General features: G+C 46.5%; 1 protein-coding gene across 4 annotated transcripts in view; it reads left to right on the top strand.

Moving 5' to 3' along the window:
• The first annotated feature begins 1,010 nt into the window (after window positions 1-1,010).
• LOC110528622 (receptor-type tyrosine-protein phosphatase epsilon) overlaps window positions 1,011-18,781 on the top strand; it is a 150,713-nt gene continuing 132,942 nt past the window's right edge. For 2 of the 4 annotated variants that reach the window (XM_036988773.1, XM_036988769.1), the window contains exon 1: window positions 1,011-1,243. The gene's annotated coding sequence lies outside the window, so the exon portion shown is untranslated. The remainder of the gene's footprint in view (window positions 1,244-18,781) is intronic. The other 2 variants (XM_036988759.1, XM_036988748.1) reach the window with 1 other exon arrangement.

Raw genomic sequence — 18,781 nt, 5'->3', positions numbered from 1 at the left:
GGTTGGTCTATTTTACACAATTTACAGTAAATCAGCTATTTCTTATTGTGTCAATGATCTGTTCATTCAAAAATGCTCATCAGCTGTTTCAATACAGTTTTTGAGCAGCTGTTGTTGCAGAAGTAGAGGCTTTATGCTATATTTAAGGTTTTGAACATTAGGTCTTAATTTCTGACATGCTGTGTGCAAAGCATTTGTAAATAAGACAAGAAAGATCCATGGTGTTGGTATTGGGTAAGCTTGTATGTAAAGAAAACGTAAGCATTTTTAGAAACGTGTTAATTGACTGCATATTCTGTGAAAACGACACGAACTGTGTTCATGGTATTGTCCACAACAGACAGATGTTGTGCTGATTGTGTTTATAGACTTTTGAAAATGCGACTACAGATTGGACAAAAGGACGTTAGCGACGGTAAAGAAAACCGTAGTGTTTTGAATATTGTCACATTAGTGTGATCTGGGTCGTCACTCAGTTAGATTCATTTGATGTGCGCGTGTCTCATTGGTAAAGCAGAGTTTCCCTTTGAGCAGGGAGTACATGATTTTGCAAGATGTCTGTGGGGTTTTGGGGAAATTGCCTAACTGTTAGTTTTGAGTACACGCGATGTAGTTTCACCAAACGTGTGTTAAGGATTGGGGGAAACTGTAATAGATATGTCCTATAGCCAAAGATGTAAGCATGGTTTGAAATGAATATGTTTTAGTCAAATATTATATATATATATATATATATATATATATATATATATATATATATATATATATATATATATATATATGTGCTTCTTGCGATCAATTTGCAGTCTACAAATGATTTGTAATTATAATTCCCGGCCTCCCTGTCTATCCGCTCCAGAACAACATCTATCCTCGGCTGAATCTAGTTGATGATCCATTCCCCCAGGGTGTCATTATTGCGCGCATGTCGTAATAAAGCTGTGCGCCAGGCGGCTCTCTCTCCTCGGCAGCGGCAGGTAGGGAGGCGAGTCCAGACAGCGGGGAAGGGGAGCGGGGACTGGAGGACCGGGGACTAGAGGACCGGGGACTAGAGGACCGGGGATATTCACTGACAGCAGCAGTTACGTTCAGATTAACAGAACTGGGTGATTTTCGATGAGTGGCTGGACAAGATTGAATAAGAAACCGTGTAGTCGGCTACGGTTCATGACCATCCTTAGGTTTTCCTCTGAGCTCTCTAGTCAGGGACACGAATACTGGATATAATTGTGGAACCACCACGGTAAGAGGAATGGTTTTTACATTATTTCGTGTTGATTGGAGGTGTTTTTTGTTGTTGTTGTTGTCATGGTGGCATATGATTTAGCGATCGAAAAACGGCAAGATTGACAGTATTGAAATGCGGTGGTTTTCTTCACCGGCTAATTGCGTTCCTTCACATTATGGATCGATGGAAAGATTCACAGTAGGCTATGTTACGAATTACATGGTGTGCATTTAGCCTAGCTGTCTGTGCCAGTTTCATTATAATAAACGTGATACCTTTGCATTGGCATAGAGAGATTGATTATTAAAGCAGGTATGCGTGTGTGTGAGAGAGGCATGCTACCCTCCCTGTCTTTCAACCCGAGGCGCCTGTTACGGCAACCACTATGTGGGTTTAGTGGAGCAAAGCTTTTTACAACATAGCATTTTCATCTCTTTTACAACCCTCTTCTAGAATCTTTTTTCCCCCTCTCCCCCTGTGTATTCATTCATTTCGTTTGTTACAACTGAAGAAGCGGCTGTTTTTCCCTGAAAGTTGCTCAATAGCCGTAGCCTGGGCCTACATGAGAGAGAGAGAGAGAGAGAGGTAGTGCCGGTAGAGACATGCTTTCCTATCAGTTATGGGTACAGTCTTCAGTGAGCAGGCATGGACATTGACATGCGGTATACTATGTAATGCGTATGATTCCCATCTGGTTGCTAGGGGCGATGGCGAAGCGACATGTGACCGCAGCATGGTGTCTTCAGCTACAACATGATGTTTGATATGAGCCTCTAACTGTCACTCCTAACACCCCCCCCCCCCCCCACCCCCCCCATCTCTATCCGTACCCTGCCTGCAGTTATCCCAACCAGAAACATTCAACTGTGTACCTAGAAGGCATGGCAGGAATTCAGACAATGCTTGCATGCCTTGAAGCCTGTCATTATCCATTATGATGAGGATGAGGAGCACGGTGTGACAGATTGAATCAGCCATAGAATACACATAACTACAGTACCTTACTGTAACTCACAATACATAACTACAGTACCTTACTGTAACTCACAATACATAACTACAATACCTTACTGTAACTCACAATACATAACTACAATACCTTACTGTAACTCACAGTACATAACTACAGTACCTTACTGTAACTCACAATACAGAACTACAATACCTTACTGTAACTCACAATACAGAACTACAGTACCTTACTGTAACTCACAATACATAACTACCTTACTGTAACTCACAATACAGAACTACAGTACCTTACTGTAACTCACAGTACATAACTACAGTACCTTACTGTAACTCACAATACATAACTACAATACCTTACTGTAACTCACAATACATAACTACAATACCTTACTGTAACTCACAATACATAACTACAATACCTTACTGTAACTCACAATACATAACTACAATACCTTACTGTAACTCACAGTACATAACTACAATACCTTACTGTAACTCACAATACAGAACTACAATACCTTACTGTAACTCACAATACATAACTACAGTACCTTACTGTAACTCACAGTACATAACTACAGTACCTTACTGTAACTCACAATACATAACTACAGTACCTTACTGTAACTCACAATACATAACTACAGTACCTTACTGTAACTCACAATACATAACTACAGTACCTTACTGTAACTCACAATACATAACTACAGTACCTTACTGTAACTCACAATACATAACTACAATACCATACTGTAACTCACAATACATAACTACAGTACCTTACTGTAACTCACAATACATAACTACAGTACCTTACTGTAACTCACAATACATAACTACAGTACCTTACTGTAACTCACAATACATAACTACACTACCTTACTGTAACTCACAATACACAACTACAATACCTTACTGTAACTCACAATACACAACTACAATACCTTACTATAACTCACAGTACATAACTACTATATAGACTGTAACTCACAATACATAACTACTATATAGACTGTAACTCACATTATAAAGTATAAATGCTTGTGAAATACAGTCTATGTGTATTGTCAGGTTGTGTCACTGGTAGGCCTAAGCATATTAACAGTATGTGAAACTGTTACTGACAAGTCCCAAGTCCGTTGATGTTGGTGGTAATGTAGGAACACTGTATGTAAGATACTGTACCTGAACAGCATGGAGGCTGTTCTCTCTGCCTCCCTGCCTCCCTGTGGATCCACGTACTGTCCAGGACCTCTATCTGCTGGCAAGGAGGCTGTTCTCTCTGCCTTCCTGCCTCCCTGTGGATCCACGTACTGTCCAGGACCTCTATCTGTCTGCATGGAGGCTGTTCTCTCTGCCTCCCTGTGGATCCACGTACTGTCCAGGACCTCTATCTGCTAGCATGGAGGCTGTTCTCTCTGCCTTCCTGCCTCCCTGTGGATCCACGTACTGTCCAGGACCTCTATCTGCCAGCATGGAGGCTGTTCTCTCTGCCTTCCTGCCTCCCTGTGGATCCACGTACTGTCCAGGACATCTATCTGCCAGCATGGAGGCTGTTCTCTCTGCCTCCCTGTGGATCCACGTACTGTCTAGGACCTCTATCTGTCAGCATGGAGGCTGTTCTCTCTGCCTCCCTGTGGATCTACGTACTGTCCAGGACCTCTATCTGTCAGCATGGAGGCTGTTCTCCCTGTCTTCCTGCCTCCCTGTGGATCCACGTACTGTCCAGGACCTCTATCTGCCAGCATGGAGGCTGTTCTCTCTGCCTCCCTGTGGATCCACGTACTGTCTAGGACCTCTATCTGTCAGCATGGAGGCTGTTCTCTCTGCCTCCCTGTGGATCTACGTACCCTCCAGGACCTCTATCTGCTAGCATGGAGGCTGTTCTCTCTGCCTTCCTGCCTCCCTGTGGATCCACGTACTGTCCAGGACCTCTATCTGCCAGCATGGAGGCTGTTCTCTCTGCCTTCCTGCCTCCCTGTGGATCCACGTACTGTCCAGGACCTCTATCTGCCAGCATGGAGGCTGTTCTCTCTGTCTTCCTGTGGATCTACGTACTGTCCAGGACCTCTATCTGCCAGCATGGAGGCTGTTCTCTCTGTCTTCCTGCCTCCCTGTGGATCTGGGAGGGAGAGCCAGGATTTACCACACATTGTTCTGGTGCAGAGAGCCCCCCATGCTGTGCTGCTGCTGTCTCCTAGGTACAGCTACATTTAACATTCTATTTGAAGCTTCTCTTGTTTCCTGGTTAGGTGGAGAACTAGCTGATTGGTGTACAGGTATGCCAATTAGGGAGTTAAAGCCAATTTCTGACCGATGTGTCAAGATTTAAGAACACAAACTTTTTTTTTAGAGAATTAAAACAATAATTATAACCAACTGAATAACACAGACAGGGATGCAGAAAATACCAAGGAAAGACTATTATTTGGACCTGAACAGGGAGAAACCAACCTGTTATTGTTCTGTTTTTCCTCAGTGGAGGATTGCCTCACCTCCATAACAACACACGATGCCCACAGATGGTTTTTCAGTCGGAGGCTTGTTGGAGCTTGTGGCTTCATTGCAGTGTCTCTTAGATTGTGGTATGGTGTTTTTCCATTATATTGCGACAGTCAAACTTGCAATACCCTCACTCAAGCAAGATGAGAATGTTTTGGTATCGGCGCAAGCAGTCTAAGGCACTGCGTCTCAGTGCTAGGGGCATCACTACAGACCCCCGGTTCGATTCCAGGCTGTATCACAATTGGCCGAGCGTCGTCAGGGTTTGGCCTGGGTGAAGGCCGTCATTGTAAATAAGGATTTGCCTGGTTAAATAAATAAAATAAGCCCACTGATGAATCAAAATACTGTAGTTATTGGAAAACAAAACACCCTATTCCCTATGTAGTGCACTACTATTGACCCCAAATGGCACCCTATTCCCTATGTAGTGCACTACTATTGACCCCAAATGGCACCCTATTCCCTATATAGTGCTCTCCTATTGACTCCAAATGGCACCCTATTCCCTGTGTAGTGCACTACTATTGACCCCAAATGGCACCCTATTCCCTATATAGTGCTCTCCTATTGACCCCAAATGGCACCCTATTCCCTATGTAGTGCTCTCCTATTGACCCCAAATGGCACCCTATTCCCTACCTCAAACCGCTTACGCCTACCCTAACCCCTAACCTCTAACCTCTAGCCCCTTACCCCTAACCTCTAGCCCCTAACCTCTAACCCCTAACCTCTAGCCCCTTATCCCTAACCCCTTACTCCTACCCTGCCCTTACCCCTAACCTCTAGCCCCTTACCCCTTACCCCTTACCCCTACCCGGCCCTTACCCCTAACCTCTAGCCCCTTACCCCTAACCTCTAGCCCCTAACCTCTAGCCCCTAACCTCTAACCCCTTACCCCTAACCCCTTACCCCTGATCTGTAAGGTAGAAGCAATATGTTGTAAGCTCCATCACTTCCCTGCTAATATTTATCCAGGTTCTTCAGAGCTGTGAAGATGGGTTTAAGATTGGGTTAAGGGCAGAGGGGAATTTACAGGGAGTGAATTAGGACTGGGGTGTGCCTTCATCTGAAGGAGGACGAGGACCCTGTCAACTAAACCCATGAGGACAGTCCACAGCTGGGGACACTCTGTTACCATGAGGACCCTGTCAACTAAACCCACCAGGACCCTGTAAACTAAACCCACCGGGACCCTGTCAACTAAACCCACCAGGACCCTGTCAACTAAACCCAGGAGGACCCTGTAAACTAAACCCAGGAGGACCCTGTAAACTAAACCCAGGAGGACCCTGTAAACTAAACCCAGGAGGACCCTGTAAACTAAACCCACCAGGACCCTGTCAACTAAACCCACCAGGACCCTGTAAACTAAACCCACCAGGACCCTGTCAACTAAACCCACCGGGACCCTGTCAACTAAACCCACCAGGACCCTGTAAACTAAACCCACCAGGACCCTGTCAACTAAACCCACCGGGACCCTGTCAACTAAACCCACGAGGACCCTGTAAACTAAACCCACCAGGACCCTGTAAACTAAACCCACCAGGACCCTGTCAACTAAACCCACCAGGACCCTGTAAACTAAACCCAGGAGGACCCTGTAAACTAAACCCAGGAGGACCCTGTCAACTAAACCCACCAGGATCCTGTCAACTAAACCCAGGAGGACCCTGTCAACTAAACCCACCAGGACCCTGTAAACTAAACCCACAAGGACCCAGTCAACTAAACCCACCAGGACCCTGTCAACTAAACCCAGGAGGACCCTGTAAACTAAACCCACCAGGACCCTGTGAACTAAACCACCAGGACCCTGTAAACTAAACCCAGGAGGACCCTGTGAACTAAACCCACCAGGACCCTGTCAACTAAACCCAGGAGGACCCTGTCAACTAAACCCACCAGGACCCTGTAAACTAAACCCACAAGGACCCAGTCAACTAAACCCACCAGGACCCTGTCAACTAAACCCAGGAGGACCCTGTCAACTAAACCCACCAGGACTCTGTGAACTAAACCCACCAGGACCCTGTAAACTAAACCCACCAGGACCCTGTAAACTAAACCCACCAGGACCCTGTAAACTAAACCCAGGAGGACCCTGTCAACTAAACCCACCAGGACCCTGTAAACTAAACCCAGGAGGACCCTGTGAACTAAACCCACCAGGACCCTGTAAACTAAACCCAGGAGGACCCTGTAAACTAAACCCACCAGGACCCTGTGAACTAAACCCACCAGGACCCTGTAAACTAAACCCAGGAGGACCCTGTGAACTAAACCCACCAGGACCCTGTCAACTAAACCCAGGAGGACCCTGTCAACTAAACCCACCAGGACCCTGTAAACTAAACCCACAAGGACCCAGTCAACTAAACCCACCAGGACCCTGTCAACTAAACCCAGGAGGACCCTGTCAACTAAACCCACCAGGACCCTGTAAACTAAACCCACCAGGACCCTGTAAACTAAACCCACCAGGACTCTGTGAACTAAACCCACCAGGACCCTGTAAACTAAACCCACCAGGACCCTGTAAACTAAACCCACCAGGACCCTGTCAACTAAACCCACCAGGACCCTGTCAACTAAACCCAGGAGGACCCTGTAAACTAAACCCAGGAGGACCCTGGAAACTAAACCCAGGAGGACCCTGTCAACTAAACCCACCAGGACCCTGTAAACTAAACCCACCAGGACCCTGTAAACTAAACCCACCAGGACCCTGTCAACTAAACCCACCAGGACCCTGTCAACTAAACCCAGGAGGACAGTCCACAGCTGGAGACATTCTGTTACCTGCTGTCTTCTCACACACCCAATGTGATCTCCTTTAGATGAGACCACACCCATTGTCTTATAGGCCACACACACACACACACACACACACACACACACACACACACACACACACACACACACACACACACACACACACACACACACGCACACGCACACGGATGCACTCACACACACACACACACACACACACACACGAGAAGACACACACACACTGCTCAGGAAGTGAAACATCCCAGTACACGAAGTAACATGTATTACTCTGACGTGTGTTAGTTCACCTGACTGTTTGACTGTTTACTGTCAGATCCATTTAAGACTCTGCAAGGTCATTTGCCTGCGGAAACAGCTGTGGAGAGAGAGAGAGAGAGATATTTGTTTTGAAACTTCAGTATGTGTAATGTTTACTGTTAATTTTTATTGTTAATTTCACTTTTGTATATTATCTACATGTATATTATCTACACATGTTTCCCATGCCAATAAAGCCCCTTGAATTGAATTGAATTGAATTGACAGAGAGAGACACAGAGAGACACAGAGAGACACAGAGACAGAGAGACAGAGAGACAGAGAGACAGAGAGAGAGCGAGAGAGAGAGAAAGAGAGAGAGAGAGATAGAGAGAGAGATCTTGGAGGATGTCTCCTCAGTTGCAACAGGACTTATCAACCATCTGTTAAAAGTAACATGTTGATTCTGTTGATTCACTCTGTGGCAGCTAACAGCTAACAGCTAACAGCATGGGCAAACACATGGCAACCACATGAGATGGTTCACTGAGGAGAAGAATGAGATGAGACCATTCTGTCAGAATTATTCTGTAGACTCAGGATAGGTGAGAGTGAGAGGCGAAGACGAGAAGAGGAGCAGAAAGGAGAAGGGAGAGGAGATAGGAGACGATAGGAATGGAAGAGGAGGGTGGAGGAGAGCAGAGCAGAACAGCCGAGAGGAGAGGAGTTCCCCAGTCAAGCCAGCCAGAGGAAAGTTCTGGTTTGAATTAGAGAATAAGCAGCACTGAGAAGGAGGTAATGATGACACTTTATTAGAGCAGCTGCTCAGAACGGTATGATCCTGTTCAGTATGATGGGGTTCAGTATGATGGTGTTCAGTATGATGGGGTTCAGTATGATGCTGTTCAGTATGATGGGGTTCAGTGGGATGGGGTTCAGTGTGATGGGGTTCAGTATGATGGTGTTCAGTATGATGGGGTTCAGTATGATGGGGTTCAGTATGATGGTGTTCATTATGATGGGGTTCAGTATGATGGTGTTCATTATGATGGGGTTCAGTATGATGGTGTTCAGTATGGTGGGGTTCAGTATGATGGAGTTCAGTATGATGCTGTTCAGTATGATGGTGTTCAGTATGATGGGGTTCAGTATGATGGTCTTCAGTATGATGGTGTTCAGTATGGTGGTGTTCAGTATGATGGAGTTCAGTTTGATGGTGTTCAGTATGATGGAGTTCAGTATGATGGGGTTCAGTATGATGGTGTTCAGTATGATGGAGTTCAGTATGATGAGGTTCAGTATGATGGAGGTCAGTATGATGGGGTTCAGTGTGATGGTGTTCAGTGGGATGGGGTTCAGTGGGATAGGGTTCAGTGGATTGGGGTTCAGTATGATGCTGTTCAGTATGATGGGGTTCAGTATGATGGTGTTCAGTATGATGGGGTTCAGTATGAGGGGGTTCAGTATGATGGGGTTCAGTATGATGGTGTTCAGTGGGATGGGGTTCAGTGTGATGGGGTTCAGTGTGATGGGGTTCAGTGGGATGGGGTTCAGTGGGATGGGGTTCAGTGGGATGGGGTTCAGTGTGATGGGGTTCAGTATGATGGTGTTCAGTATGATGGGGTTCAGTATGATGGGGTTCAGTATGATGGTGTTCATTATGATGGGGTTCAGTATGATGGTGTTCATTATGATGGGGTTCAGTATGATGGTGTTCAGTATGGTGGGGTTCAGTATGATGGAGTTCAGTATGATGCTGTTCAGTATGATGGTGTTCAGTATGATGGGGTTCAGTATGATGGTCTTCAGTATGATGGTGTTCAGTATGGTGGTGTTCAGTATGATGGAGTTCAGTTTGATGGTGTTCAGTATGATGGAGTTCAGTATGATGGGGTTCAGTATGATGGTGTTCAGTATGATGGAGTTCAGTATGATGAGGTTCAGTATGATGGAGGTCAGTATGATGGGGTTCAGTGTGATGGTGTTCAGTGGGATGGGGTTCAGTGGGATAGGGTTCAGTGGATTGGGGTTCAGTATGATGCTGTTCAGTATGATGGGGTTCAGTATGATGGTGTTCAGTATGATGGGGTTCAGTATGAGGGGGTTCAGTATGATGGGGTTCAGTATGATGGTGTTCAGTGGGATGGGGTTCAGTGTGATGGGGTTCAGTGTGATGGGGTTCAGTGGGATGGGGTTCAGTGGGATGGGGTTCAGTATGATGGGTTTCAGTATGATGGTGTTCAGTGTGATGGGGTTCAGTGGGATGAGGTTTAGTATGATGGGTTTCAGTATGATGGTGTTCAGTGTGATGGGGTTCAGTGTGATGGTGTTCAGTATGATGGGGTTCAGTATGATGGTGTTCAGTGTGGTGGGGTTCAGTGGGATGGGGTTCAGTATGATGGTGTTCAGTGTGATGGGTTCAGTGGGATGAGGTTCAGTATGATGGGGTTCAGTGGGATGGGGTTCAGTGTGATGGGGTTCAGTGTGATGGGGTTCAGTATGATTGGATTCAGTGTGATGGGGTTCAGTATGATGGGGTTCAGTGGGATGGGGTTCAGTGTGATGTGGTTCAGTGTGATGGGGTTCAGTGTGATGGGGTTCAGTGGGATGGGGTTCAGTGGGATGGGGTTCAGGATGATGGGGTTCAGTATGATGGGGTTCAGTATGATGGGGTTCAGTGTGATGGGGTTCAGTGTGATGGAGTTCAGTGTGATGGGGTTCAGTGGGATGGGGTTCAGTATGATGGGGTTCAGTATGATGGGGTTCAGTATGATGGGGTTCAGTATGATGGGGTTCAGTATGATGGGGTTCAGTGTGATGGGGTTCATTATGATGGGGTTCAGTATGATGGGGTTCAGTATGATGGGGTTCAGTATGATGGGGTTCAGTATGATGGGGTTCAGTATGATGGGGTTCAGTATGATGGGGTTCAGTATGATGGGGTTCAGTATGATGGGGTTCAGTATGATGGGGTTCAGTGTGATGGGGTTCATTATGATGGGGTTCAGTATGATGGGGTTCAGTATGATGGGGTTCAGTATGATGGGGTTCAGTATGATGGGGTTCAGTATGATGGGGTTCAGTATGATGGGGTTCAGTATGATGGGGTTCAGTATGATGGGGTTCAGTATGATGGGTTTCAGTATTTAGTTTACGTTTACGTTTACGTTTTAGTTACAGCTGTGCTTCATATTTTAATACTTAGTTTTACAGTAATATAAATGACATATCGGACAGCAACCTCAGCAACCAGCAAGCTTGTTGGAAATGGAATCATGCGCACGGTGAAAATAGTTGTTTAAGACTATTTTTTTTTTAACCTTTATTTAACTAGGCAAGTCAGTTAAGAACAAATTCTTATTTTCAATGACGGCCTAGAAACAGTGCCTTGTTCAGGGGCAGAACGACAGATTTGTACCTTGTCAGCTCGGGGATTTGAACTTGCAACCTTCTGGTTACTAGTCCAACGCTCTAACCAACCGCTACCCTGCCACCCCGACTACCATGTGTTTACGTAAGCCTACATGATTCTCTGGCCAAAGGGGGGTTGGGGGGTCATAGTTCACAATGTTTATGGATATCATATATACAATATACAGTAGATTGGGTTAGATAAAGTGTGTTTTCAGGCCAGGGAACATGTTAGCCCTATTAGGCTGTTGTCCTCGCCATGCTGTGAGATTGAAAGCAGGGTGTGTCCCAGAAACAGATTATTTTAGTGATTACGCTGTTGCTTCTGGCCTCGTTTAGTAGGAAGGAAAGTCAACACTGCAGGCACTGGCTCCGAGCTGCCTGAGTCCACAGCTACTGTACATTAATGGAATAAAGAACTAATATTGGCTTATCCTGATGAAACAATCCGCTTGTCCATTAAATATGGAGGTTGATGTTTTATCTTAAATAGGCCCATGTCGTTAGCCTCGTGAGAGCATGGGAAACAGTTATGGTAGTTGCTGTCTCAGTAAGAACAAGCGTTTTCAAGGATGTTTGTGTTTTTGTTCCAAGGTCGAGATGCTCTTGTGTTTCGACACGGGAGTCCAGTGGAATGTCACTGTGTGATTTACAGTATTGTAAGAATGGTCTCTTTCTGCTTCCACTGGCCCATTACACACAGACCCGGCTGTGCCATAACACACAGACCCAGCTGGCCCATAACACACAGACCCAGCTGGCCCATAACACACAGACCCAGCTGGCCCAAAACACACAGACCCAGCTGGCCCAAAACACACAGACCCAGCTGGCCCAAAACACACAGACCCAGCTGGCCCATAACACACAGACCCAGCTGGCCCAAAACACACAGACCCAGCTGGCCCAAAACACACAGACCCAGCTGGCCCATAACACACAGACCCAGCTGGCCCAAAACACACAGACCCAGCTGGCCCAAAACACACAGACCCAGCTGGCCCATAACACACAGACCCAGCTGGCCCATAACACACAGACCCAGCTGGCCCATAACACACAGACCCAGCTGGCCCATAACACACAGACCCAGCTGGCCCATAACACACAGACCCAGCTGGCCCATAACACACAGACCCAGCTGGCCCATAACACACAGACCCAGCTGGCCCAAAACACACAGACCCAGCTGGCCCATAACACACAGACCCAGCTGGCCCATAGCACACAGACCCAGCTGGCCCATAACACACAGACCCAGCTGGGCCAGGAGGCAAAACCAAGGTTACTGTCTGGTATATGACTTATGTCACAATCTGATCTGAACCAAGGTTACTGTCTGGTATATGACTTATGTCACGATCTGAACCAAGGTTACTGTCTGGTATATGACTTATGTCACGATCTGATCTGATCCAAGGTTACTGTCTGGTATACAGTAGTAGTTATATCGTGATCTGATCCACCTATGTGGTCCTATAATGTCACATAGATTTTTATGACACCTTGTGTAGCCTACAACGATTTTGAGATGTGGCTTTTCTTACTTCACCTTGGAGATGAGGTAAGTCATGTCAGAAACTAGCAGATTCCTTACTTCCCAGGGGGTTGCAACGGAAATTATTTTCCCATTCTGAACAGATTGTTTTTCATTCAATTCCACTGTTACGACCAATAAAACAATGTTCTGAACTGGTGAAACTGACAGTTAGACTGGTTCGATTCCCCCCCCAAAAAATGTACCGGTTTTTATCGATGCTTTCTGTTCTAAATTAAACCTCTGAAATCATTTTTAATTTATTTTTACATTTAGCTTGACATTAAATTAAACTTCCCAAATCATGCGCTGTGGATAGAGCAGCTTGCTATGGAGCAGAAAAAACCTGTAGTTCTGTGAGTTGTTTACATGTGATGGGAAAGACAAGTGTAAGAGACGTGTGGGGAGACAGCGAGAGAGGGTGGAGGAGGAGGCTTGGAACGCGCTCGGCATCTTGTTATGACATCACTATCTGAAAAAGGCACAAAAAATTATACCTACGGAGGAGCGGCTTCTAATGGAGGAACTTTGAATTTCTGAACTTCAGAATTGGCTTAACGTTGGACCAGAGCTAGCTAGCTAACAAGCTAACAAGCTAACAAGCTAACAAGCTTGTGTGGGCAGAGCGGCACCAGAATTAAAAACACCTCTTACGTTTTTTTTGTTAATAAATCCAATGTGAAATGTGATAACGATAGTATCTCTAACTAGCATTGAAAAAGTGAATCCATTCTTTAATTCAAAATCTCTCCCCCTCCATCTTCTGAATCACACTTGTTGTAACGTCAGTAGTCTACAGCTATGTTATGGAGGGGGAGGGGCTTGTAACGTCAGTAGTCTACAGCTATGTTATGGAGGGGGAGGGGCTTGTAACATCAGTAGTCTACAGCTATGTTATGGAGGGGGAGGGGCTTGTAACGTCAGTAGTCTACAGCTATGTTATGGAGGGGGAGGGGCTTGTAACGTCAGTAGTCTACAGCTATGTTATGGAGGGGGAGGGGCTTGTAACGTCAGTAGTCTACAGCTATGCTTTGGAGGGGGAGGGGCTTGTAACGTCAGTAGTCTACAGCTTTGCTTTGGAAGGGGAGGGGCTTGTAACGTCAGTAGTCTACAGCTATGTTATGGAGGGGGAGGGGCTTGTAACGTCAGTAGTCTACAGTTATGTTATGGAGGGGGAGGGGCTTGTAACGTCATTAGTCTACAGCTATGTTATGGAGGGGGAGGGGCTTGTAACGTCAGTAGTTTACAGCTATGTTATGGAGGGGGAAGGGCTTGTAACGTCAGTAGTCTACAGCTACGTTATGGAGGGGGAGGGGCTTGTAACGTCAGTAGTCTACAGCTATGCTTTGGAGGGGGAGGGGCTTGTAACGTCAGTAGTCTACAGCTATGCTTTGGAAGGGGAGGGGCTTGTAACGTCCGTTTCTGAGGGGGAGGGGCAGGTAGGCTACACACACATACACTGGCAAAGATGTTCAGCTGTCAGACAGACACTGGAAGAAGTTTCTGATTGACAGAGAGAGGGCTTTGCATACCTACTTTGTTGCCTTTTTTTGTGGGACAAGAACAAAAATACCCCGGAACGTAGAAGAACTGTATTAACCGAATTCCCATGCTTTTCAAAATAACGGTTCTGTTCCCAGAACAGTGTAGATCACTTTCATTCCCGGTTCTGATTCTGTTCCTTAAATTGGTTTGTTATTTTCCGGTTTTCGGTTCTTTTCCCTGAACCGGTTCCATCCCACGTTACCTATCAACAGCTGCAAATTCATATAAAACGACACGTTTTGAAGTTCATTTTCCTTGCTTTGTAGAACAATATTATCATGAATCTAGCAAATACGTTTTGTGGGTCAGAGTGCAGTATTCATTTAGTTTCATAGCACAAATGTATGTTAGACTGGCTTTAGATGGAGCAGGCCTGTCCTGGCAAGTGCAGGGATTGGTGAATCTGTTAGGAGCGAACCGCTAGCGCGACAGCTGAAATGGCTTTAGCCACGGATGGAGCAGGCCTGTCCTGGCAAGTGCAGGGATTGGTGAATCTGTTAGGAGCGAACCGCTAGCGCGACAGCTGAAATGGCTTTAGCCACGGATGGAGCAGGCCTGTCCTGGCAAGTGCAGGGATTTGTGAATCTGTTAGGAGCGAACCGCTAGCGCGACAGCTGAAATGGCTTTAGCCACGGATGGAGCAGGCCTGTCCTGGCAAGTGCAGGGATTGGTGAATCTGTTAGGAGCGAACCGCTAGCGCGACAGCTGAAATGGCTTTAGCCACGGATGGAGCAGGCCTGTCCTGGCAAGTGCAGGGATTGGTGAATCTGTTAGGAGCGAACCGCTAGCGCGACAGCTGAAATGGCTTTAGCCACGGATGGAGCAGGCCTGTCCTGGCAAGTGCAGGGATTGGTGAATCTGTTAGGAGCGAACCGCTAGCGCGACAGCTGAAATGGCTTTAGCCACGGATGGAGCAGGCCTGTCCTGGCAAGTGCAGGGATTGGTGAATCTGTTAGGAGCGAACCGCTAGCGCGACAGCTGAAATGGCTTTAGCCACGGATGGAGCAGGCCTGTCCTGGCAAGTGCAGGGATTGGTGAATCTGTTAGGAGCGAACCGCTAGCGCGACAGCTGAAATGGCTTTAGCCACGGATGGAGCAGGCCTGTCCTGGCAAGTGCAGGGATTGGTGAATCTGTTAGGAGCGAACCGCTAGCGCGACAGCTGAAATGGCTTTAGCCACGGATGGAGCAGGCCTGTCCTGGCAAGTGCAGGGATTGGTGAATCTGTTAGGAGCGAACCGCTAGCGCGACAGCTGAAATTGTAAAAATAAATTAAAAAATGATTCCAGCTTTAACTGGATCGTCCAGATTAGCTGTTAGCTTTCGTTTTGTTCTCATCTAATACTAACAATTACAGTATTCTATCATCCTGACAATATGGTACTACAGAGAAGAGAGGAGGAGGAGAGGAGAGGAGAGGAGAGAGGAGTAGAGGAGAGAGGAGAGAAGAGAGGAGTGGAGGGGAGAGGAGAGGAAGAGAGGAGAGGAGGGGAGGGGAGAGGAGAGGAGAGGAGAGGAGAGGAGAGGAGAGGAGAGGAGGAGAGGAGGAGGAGAGAGGAGAGGAGAGGAGAGGAGCGGAGGAGAGAGGAGAGGAGAGGAGAGGAGTGGAGAGGAGAGGAGAGGAGAGGAGTGGAGTGGAGTGGAGAGGAGAGGAGAGGAGGGGAGGAGAGGAGAGGAGAGGAGAGGAGTGGAGAGGAGAAGAGAAGAGAAGAGAAGAGAAGAGAAGAGAAGAGAAGAGAAGAGAAGAGAAGAGAAGAGGAGAGATGTTTAGGAGGAGAGAGGAGAAGAGGAGAGAAGAGGAGAGGAGTGGAGAGGTTTAGCAGAGAAGAGGAGAAGAGAGGAGAGGAGGAGAGAGGAAAGGAGAAGAGAAGAGGAGGAGTGGAGAGGAAGAGGAGAGGAGAGGAGTGGAGAGGAGGAGGAGTGGAGAGGAGAGGAGTGGAGAGGAGAGGTTTAGGAGAGGGGAAGTGGATGACTGGATCTTTTAGGCAGACAGGGATAATAAAGCCTTGGTTGTATCACTACAGAAGCTGGAGACAGGGAGAGATGGAGGAGGCGCTACTGATGAATTATTTATGTCTGGCCAAAGCACCCAATTTCCGTTTCATTCTTTCACAGGGAGTCTGGGACTACTAACCAGAGAGCTCTGTGATATCCCCCCGGTTTGTCTAATGATTTAAGTGTTTGTAATGAGGTTTGGAAGATGTATCTGTGTAAATTTTTTTTTTTAAGGAATAATAAATATTGTTATATTTTTCAGCTGTTATTAATCATGGGATAAGTTGTGCCTTGAAACCCCATGTTGTAGACCTACAGTGAGTACTGACGACGTCATCAAAGAGAGAAATAATAGTTATGTCGTTTGTGTACTTCTCACTGTTGCTCAGCCTCATTAATTACACGTGATGGAATGAACCCGTGATGGAACTCGAAACATTCTTTTGGATTCGACGCTGAGATTTGTTCAATTCACAACACTCTGTAGCATTTTTCTACGTTAGAAAGAGCACGGTCAGTTTTAATAACCTCCTCCTGTCCTCAATGGATCCTTTGTAGTCTTTACTACACGTAGTGTTGAATAGTGATGGCTGTAGTGTTGAATAGTGATGGCTGTAGTGTTGAATAGTGATGGCTGTAGTGTTGAATAGTGATGGCTGTAGTGTTGAATAGTGATGGCTGTAGGGTTGAATAGTGATGGCTGTAGTGTTGAATAGTGATGGCTGTAGTGTTGAATAGTGATGGCTGTAGTGTTGAATAGTGATGGCTGTAGGGTTGAATAGTGATGTCTGTAGTGTTGAATAGTGATGGCTGTAGTGTTGAATAGTGATGGCTGTAGTGTTGAATAGTGATGGCTGTAGTGTTGAATAGTGATGGTTGTAGTCCTTAGTAGTGTTGAATAGTGATGGCTGTAGTGTTGTATAGTGATGGCTGTAGTCCTTAGTATTGTTGAATAGTGATGGCAGTAGTGTTGAATAGTGATGGCTGTAGTCCTTAGTAGTGTTGAATAGTGATGGCTGTAGTCCTTAGTAGTGTTGAATAGTGATGGCTGTAGTGTTGAATAGTGATGGCTATAGTCCTTAGTAGTGTTGAATAGTGATGGCTGTAGTGTTGAATAGTGATGGCTGTAGTGTTGAATAGTGATAGCTGTAGTGTTGAATAGTGATGGCTGTAGTGTTGAATAGTGATGGCTGTAGTGTTGAATAGTGATGGCTGTAGTGTTGAATAGTGACGGCTGTAGTCCTTAGTAGTGTTGAATAGTGATGGCTGTAGTGTTGAATAGTGATGGCTGTAGTACTTAGTAGTGTTGAATAATGAAGGCTGTAGTGTTGAATAGTGATGGCTGTAGTCCTTAGTAGTGTTAAATAGTGATGGCTATAGTGTTGAATAGTGATGGCGTTATTCCTTAGTAGTGTTGAATAGTGATGGCTATAGTGTTGAATAGTGATGGCTGTAGTTTTCGGCTTCTTTGTATTCTTCAGTGTTGAATGTGATGGCTGCAGTGTTGAATGTGATGGCTGTAGTGTTGAATGTGATGGCTGCAGTGTTGAATGTGATGGCTGTAGTGTTGAATGTTGTGGCTGTAGTGTTGAATGTGATGGCTGTAGTGTTGAATGTGATGGCTGTAGTGTTGAATGTGATGGCTGTAGTGTTGAATGTGATGGCTGTAGTGTTGAATGTGATGGCTGTAGTGTTGAATGTGATGGCTGTAGTGTTGAATGTGATGGCTGTGTAAATGAAGGCAGTCAGATCAGATGCTGCAGTGGTCTGAGGCTGCGACTATGGCCAGGAGAGGAAGGGAGAGGAGAGGAGAGGAGAGGAGGGGAAGGGAGAGGAAAGGAGAGGAAAGGGAAGGAGAGGAGAGGAAAGGAAAGGAGAGGAGAGGAGAGGAGAGGAGAGGAGAGGAGAGGAGAGGAGAGGAGAGGAGAGGAGAGGAGAGGGGAGGGGATAGGAGGGAAAGGAGAACATGCCCTGCATCCTGACGAAGCTCGAGGCTGCTGCCAGGAGAGGACAGCCAGGAGAGGGGAGGAGAAGTGAACCAGGAGAACATGCCCTGCATCTTGATGATACTGGAGGCTGCAGCTGTGGTTAGGAAAGGGGAGCCAGGAGAGGAGTGGAGTGGAGGGGTGAGAAGGCGAGAGGAGGGGAGAGAAGGGGAGGAGGAGAGAGGAGGAGAGAGGAGGGGAGAGGAGAAGATCATGCTTGTGCTGTTGTTAGCATGTTGCTAACCTTGGTTCCTCTCAGCAGTTGGCCATGTGTTAGCATGTTGCTAACACTGGTTCCTCTCAGCAGTTGGCCATGTGTTAGCATGTTGCTACCGCTGGTTCTTCTCAGCAGTTGGCCATGTGTTAGCATGTTGCTAACACTAGTTCCTCTCAGTAGTTGGCCGTGTGTTAGCATGTTGCTAACCTTGGTTCCTCTCAGCTGTTGGCCGTGTGTTAGAAGTCGACCACAGTGCGAATGGTAACTGAGACGGTTATTGACAGACACATGGCTCGAAGGACAGCACGGACCCCTCTTGTGTGCCTCTGTCTGCCCGGACAGAGACCGTTCA

Source organism: Oncorhynchus mykiss, chromosome 1, assembly GCF_013265735.2.
Source record: "Oncorhynchus mykiss isolate Arlee chromosome 1, USDA_OmykA_1.1, whole genome shotgun sequence".
Classification (NCBI taxonomy): Eukaryota; Metazoa; Chordata; class Actinopteri; order Salmoniformes; family Salmonidae; genus Oncorhynchus; species Oncorhynchus mykiss.
The sequence above is the reverse complement of the archived record's forward strand: the minus strand, read 5'-3'. Positions and strand labels throughout refer to the sequence as shown.